At 28.6% G+C, this 7,380-nt stretch overlaps 1 protein-coding gene across 2 annotated transcripts in view; it reads left to right on the plus strand.

Moving 5' to 3' along the window:
- Positions 1-7,380, plus strand: part of LOC108747858 (FK506-binding protein 2) — a 64,831-nt gene that overhangs the window by 38,563 nt on the left and 18,888 nt on the right. The gene's annotated exons all lie outside the window — the stretch shown is intronic.

Below are 7,380 nucleotides of genomic sequence, written 5' to 3' on the forward strand. Positions count from 1 at the left end.
TACTAATAATTAAAGATAATCGTGATGAATTTATTATTACTACATGTCGCAGTAGGAATCAACCACATTTCTATCGGAGCATCTTTAAGGATGTGAAGATTTCGTGTGCAGATGGGAGGAGTTTCCATAAAGCAATTTACGAGCGTCGCAGATTTACCGCACGAAATTACGCCCCGCGTTTTCCATGGTTTACGTTGACTTACGACGTCTGCAGAATATTATTTTTCTCCGCTTATGTTATCTCCCTCACCATTGTTCCAGGTGTACGTATACAAAAAGTCACACAGAAGCATATTAAAACTTTATTAAATAAATATTTTCGATGTTAATTATGCAAAAAGATTGAATCTGATTTACAAATAGTTTTTAAACTTGGTTAAGAATCTTAAGATTTTTGGTATGTTTTTTTTCTCTCCTTTTCTTTCTCTCTCTATCTCTCTCTTTCACATACACATCAATGTGAAAACTTTTTTAGATATTTTTAATTTTATCCTTTTAAATATTATCTTTGACTAGAGAGAGAATTAATTTAAAATTATAAAATATTAAAAATTTTATGCTTAATCATTTCTATTAAAATATTCGCATAAATTTTTATTCTATTAATTGTTTCAATATTGCATTAAATATCTTAAGTTTTTACATAATATAACGTAATTGTGGCATAAGATAATTACAGAAAGAGAGAGAGTTCTGTTTCAATAATGTCTATAATATGCCAATTTATTCGAACATTATTTTATATTACAAAATAAAAAAAAACTTTTATAATAAATTTAATAATAAATGCTGTGCTTTCTTTTCATTTAACGATAAAAATAAAAAAGTTATATTTATTCATAATAAAATAGTTACAGGATATCTCAAAATATTAATGATGGAAACAACTTTTAATAAGCCACAAATTATTATTAACGTGACGTTAATAATTATTATTAGTGACGCATTAATCCTTTAGTGTTGGTAATTTATAGTAGACTTTCATCTTTCTCTTTTTAACAATAAATTTTAATCCAACTACCTTTTATAATTGCTATCGTCATATCCAATAAAAATTGTTGGTATAAAAAGTATTGTAAAACAAAACTTGTTTTTTCATGCGATGTTATTACGAGTTATGGAGTATTCGATGTACACTCATACATAAATTTCACTTTTCATCGGACGCGCGAGAGCGTAACGGCGTCGTTTTCCGGATTATAAATAGCGGCATCTACCGACGGCTTGATACTGCGAACCGGAAAAACTGCAAACGGGAAACGTGGACTTTTGTCGAACGAGTAATAATAATGCGCCTAATGGAAACTTTACATACTAGTGTTAAAAAAATGCTACTGGCCAACGATACTGAGGCTTTTTTGTCTACCTTTTTCAATGGCGTGTCTCGCAACGATGCACTTTGTAATGAATGCGGTTGTACGATGCAGCGTCGAAAGGAAATCCGATAGAGTTTGATGATAGCGCGCTTCCATAGAAAATATAAAAGCTGACAGTATATTATACATATATATGTATAGATATTTATAACAAAGTATTTTACTAAAGAATATAAGTCAACTTAAATGTCACAAATCTAATTTATTCGTAAAACTCACATCTTACAAGTGAAGATTTTTTTCAGACTTTTATTGATTGTTAAATCATACTGTATTTTGTTAAGTTTTTAATGTATCTAAAAATATTTTAGAATTAAAATGTTCTTTGAATAGGTAAAAAATATTTGTGTTTATATACACATATATTATATGTATTTACATTATACGAGTACATTATGTACATACACAAGTTGATAATTTATCTAATCTTTATAATTCCGGTTGCTATCAGGAGTCTATTATTATGTTAAATGTAAAAAGGAATTTAGATTATAAAGAAATTAACTTCTGCAAGCGGCACGATGTAGAAACGTGTCTTATCAACAATTATATTTCCGCCGCGAGATACCAAAAAGCAAACCGAGGCACGTGATGCAAATTTCTACAAAAGGTTGAAAATTCTTTCTACCTGTTGTATCCGTGGTGAATCTTAAGCATACTGCATTGTTTTTAATTAAATATTTGTAGATACCTACATACACACATATGAAGTTTTTAACACATTTTTCTCTGTAAAGTTACTTTATACAATATTTATATCAATCTATAGAAATTACATAATAATATACGCGATGATAAGTAAGAAGCTATTATTTTAATAAATAATTATCTTTTTATTTCTAATTTTTAATATCATGTACCTATTTTATATACATATACTTATTAAAATTATTTATCTAATGTTATTTAACATTTTGCAATTGAACGTATTTTTTACACTACCTTTACGTAACAAAAATAATACAAATTGAATGAAAATAATGATCTACTTAAACGTGTTTAACACATAAATGGTATGCGTGCCTTCCGTTAAAAAACGGGCATTCCACCGTGAGATAACGGAGGCAAGTGGGACCACGTGATACGAATTTCTGCGGTTTTATGCAGCCACAGTGCGGCCCTCGAGCGAGCGAGGCGGTAATATCCACCACGCCGCGCGCGAGGCAAACTGATTCCACATCGGATCCCCCGTTTCATTCGCGAAAACGATGGTCGTTTGCCATCCGTTCGTTCCTCGCCCCGGTCAACCTGGGCAAATATAAATTTAATGACGAGATGGCGGGGAAGAGAAAATCATGGTGACCAGTGAATGTTGAAAATTGCATCGCTCCGTTAGCTTCGTAAAATTGCAGCGCTATGTCGTTATACGGAAAAAATCGCCGAAATCAGCGCGATATGAGTTCGCTGAAAGAATTAGAAAAAAAAAATTTTTACGAAAATTTGTGTTGCAAATATAATATTATATTTAATTCGGATGAAAGATATGCAGTCACATGTATGATTTATATTTGTTATTTGTTACATTTTTTAAATAATGATCAAATAATTTTGAATGTTATAAAAAATATCTTCAATAAAACATTATTTTAACAATTATTTTTTAAATAAATATTTATTTGTCAATTAAAAAATCAGTTTAGCGATGTAGCTCTATTCTATTTTTAGATATTTTATTTAAAGGATTCCAACTGAATTTAATTGAATAGATATGACCAAAAGGAAAAAATAATCATATTGAATTACATGTGCACAACGCAACCGCATGTAGAGGTAATCTTATACAAACGTGCAATGTGTGTATGCCATTATATACACAAATTAATTTTCCGCTTTTATATCCGGATATGTCAGATACAGCGCCGGTGGCTGTATCAATAAAAATACTCATGCTTTCAGTAATTAGCCTGTCACTAGCAGTTGCTGGATAGAATAGACTTGACCCGTTTACTATCTAGTAAAATACCTTCCGCGACATTGTGAAATAACAATCTAGTCGATTTTTCACTGGTCGTACAATCGCTGTCATTGTCATCCATGCAGACATTTTTTTCGTTCTACAACCGATATGTAATTTTTTTTTAACAGACAGGCACATATGCATTTTTCATTGACAACTTTTTATCTATCTTTCTCACATTGCCCCTTATATTTTATATAGAAGATTGATATACGTTTTGTATAACATAAAACATACTTATTTATAATATTTATGACATGATCTCAATTTTTTGCATTTTAGTATTTTTAGCGAGATATTTGCACATCGATAAAATGGTATCTATTAATAAAACATAACATTCAATGCAATATTCGAAATAGCAATATGTTTGAAAAATTATTGACAGATTGAAATTTATACAAATTGAGATACAGTTTAATGGGTCGTTGTATTTTTATCATAAATGTAATTTTAGAATATGAAAGCTATTATTTTTTGACAGATCTACATATCATTTATTTCGCATATCAAGGCGTACCAAAATACAGAAAAATTAAACATTGTTAATTTAAGATGAGTATTTATATTTTATTACATTTTTTAAATAATGATTACATTATTTTTTTTTATTATATATTTATTTTATGATAAAACAGAAATATATGATAAAATAAAAAATCCTTAATGTTAATAAGACATGAAAGAAGGATTCATCATATATTTTATCACAATTTTTGTCCCATTAGCTTGTAGTCCGGGATACGTAAAACTTTTTGTCGGTTTTGCAAAGAATCTTCTCCCAGATTCTCCTTGAGTCTCGGCTGTTCGATCAAGTAGAGGAAAGTTCTTTTGTCCATTAGAACAGAAAACTTTCGGTAGCCTTATGCGAGACTTTCAACGAGACCTATTAGAGACCCGCTAATTCCGCGATTCGAAACTTCATATTCCCTGGCGAACGCAAAGTCCGCCTTGGTCCTTATCCCTAAAGGGATAAAGTTTTCAGAAATCCATTACCTTCTCTTCTTCCACAATCTGATCTGATGCTGATCTGATGCTGCTACATTCGGATATTCCCGCTAATACATCAGGACATTGGTTGTTTTCAATTTTATAATATAAAATTATATTCTTCTTTCTAGGAAGATCTCTGAAACTTGTGTTTTACTAGAACGAGAAAAAATTTTTCCTCTTAAACTAATAAGCGTAGGAGATCATATTAAGTTAGAAGAACTTCAAGTAAATTTAGAAGAAAGTTCTAAAACAAGTGTGACATTTTCAATCATTTTCTGAAAAATAAAAAATTACAATCGGATGTTAGTTTCCTCATCTTGAACAGAACTCAATGAAATAGAATTGGACTAGCTTAACTTTTTATTTTTATAAAAATTCTGTCCTAAAATTATTATTTAAATTAGTCATTTTAATTGGCGGAAATAAAATGATGCGGATTTAGAATATAGAATAAAAGATACTTGGAGAATCACAAAAGTGTTCTAGACAATTTAATAATAATGATCTCTGTAGTTTCGCAATGAAAGACAATTAGAATGTAAAATTAGAATCTGGTAATTTTTTAATATTATATTACCTCTTGCTAAATTTATTTTACTTTATATAGCTTTTAACAAGTTTTCAATTTAATAATTTATGTAAAAATTTAGTCTTTTAATAATTTTATATTTTTTCAGAATTCTATTTTTGTTTTATGTAGCAACAATTAACAGAAGCGTGTGAAAAGGATTGGCTGACAAAGCCAATAATTGGCAAAAAATAATTTTGTCGCCACAAAAGTGTACATATATTTATAGTTATTTATACGTAGGAATCGTAGAAATTTAAAAAGATAGATAGGAATTGACATGAATCGTTCATCTTTTATTAGTTTTAATTTTTAGAAAATCCGAAAGATAAAGAATAAATAATTTATAGAATCCATTTCTATCTTTATCAAAATCAACCTCTTTTATTGTTTATTTTTATCAGTATTGATTAATTTTAATCTTTTATGTCCATTTCTACTGTAGTTTTAATTAGTTTGCTTCTTGATTAATTTGCTTCTTATCTTTTTCTAGTTCTAAGAATTAGAAAAAAGTAAAAAGTAAATTAAACAAAGGTGAATTAAAATTAATCTACATTGAAACGGACACAAAAAATTAAAGCTAATCTATTTTGATGGAAACAAACAGTAGTGAAGATAATTTTATTGAAGACACTGTTACATTCAGAGAGCTGTAATTTTATCATATTTGTGGTATGGCCAAATATATAATTCCATGAATTTTTATTTAGATTGCTTCTGGCTTTAGCCGCCTGCGTACACGCTTGCATTCTCCTGACAGTTAATACAAGTATCTTTTATAAACACTTAAGATTATAACACTTTTGCATATAAATACAGTATAGATATTTAATGCTGTAAGATGTGTGACATATGAATTTTAAATTTTTATTCAGACATACAAAATTATAATAAAATGTTATTTAGACCTTCTTTTTTAATAAATTGTAGCTTACACGATTAATATAACGGGATTTGCTCTGTCACCCTGACGCGGAAGAAAATGGATGAACCTAGGGTGCCAACGCAACAAAATGAATTTGTCTCGGTTCCGTGACACCGTTTTCCATGGACGAGCTTTAGTCTAGTTTGCACGAACGTAGAACTCGGACATGCGGCCCCGTTAGGATTTCCCATGCGGGGCGTGCATCACGTTACGTACTATGCAGCATGAAATATGCAATGCTATCTGCTGTTACTTCTACCGCGACGCCACAGCCTGTCTGCATCCTATTTTTGAGGCCACTATCACCACTGAGTGACACTTAAAACAAGTTGTGTTGATTTTAAGCCTGTACTTAAATTTACTTTTTTGCGAGAATGTATAATAATGTAATAAATTTGATAAATAATTCCATATGATAGAAATGGATTCAAATTACAATACACACCGTAGAACCGTATAAAATCGTTGCAAATATTGCTGTCGTAAATATTAATATATTTATAATATATTTATAATATATTTATAATATTACAAATATTATAAATATTTTTAATAAATAATATATATAGGGAACTCATCTTAAAACTTGCTACTCACAATACTAGACCAAGAAAGTTTTTGAAAAATTAAATTAAAACATTATTTGTAAGTTTTTATTTAAATAGTAATTTTTGAGAAATTATTTATTGGTAAAAGAGTCTAGTTACATTAGTTAAAATTTTGATTGAAAATAGACCAGACTTTTTTGTATATTTGACATTGTTACAATTCTAGTTGAGACAATCAGAATTCTAATTGATATGATTAGAATTTTATGATTCCATTTTCAAAAAATTTTTTAAAATAAATATGACTAATTACACTTTGTTTAGATTTACCTGTAAATATTAATATGCTGAAAAATGAGTGCTCGCTAATATTATCATAGAGAATTTTTTCTTAGAGTTTACCCTGAAAATATGATAGTCCTGGAACAATATTGTATTTCAAAGAATTTTATGTAAATTTCTCTTATTTATTAAAAAAAAACTACAATAAAATATATAATAAGTTTAATTAATTTTACTTTTAAGTATATGGTAAAAATCTTTAAAATATTATATTGTACCACAATTATCATATTTTCAGAGTAAATTTTAAGAGATAATTCTGTCCGTGTATGTGTGACTCATTAACAAGATCATCTTGTCTACCATATAGTTGGCCATATTTAAACTCTTATATCTCAAAAATTAAATAAAAATGATTAAAAATAACTTCTATTTGTTGTTTGTAAATACAAGTAAATTTTTTACTCATTTTTTTGAGAACTATCTTGTTATAATAGTCGTGTTAAATTGAGTCGTGAATTCTGAAACTATACACACATCCCCATATACACATTCTCTAAATTAAGTATCTCATATTATACTTAAGTGAATTTTCACGAGAACATAAAATTATACTTTGCGTGAGAGAGACATTCATGCTCGAAGCGTTGAAAATTTTGAGATATTTCACTTCTATCAATTTTTCTATGCTTATACAAACTTACGTGTAGACTAAATTCCATGAAAAACAT

The sequence above is a fragment of the Trachymyrmex septentrionalis genome, unplaced genomic scaffold (assembly GCF_001594115.1).
Source record: "Trachymyrmex septentrionalis isolate Tsep2-gDNA-1 unplaced genomic scaffold, Tsep1.0 scaffold20, whole genome shotgun sequence".
Lineage (NCBI taxonomy): Eukaryota > Metazoa > Arthropoda > Insecta > Hymenoptera > Formicidae > Trachymyrmex > Trachymyrmex septentrionalis.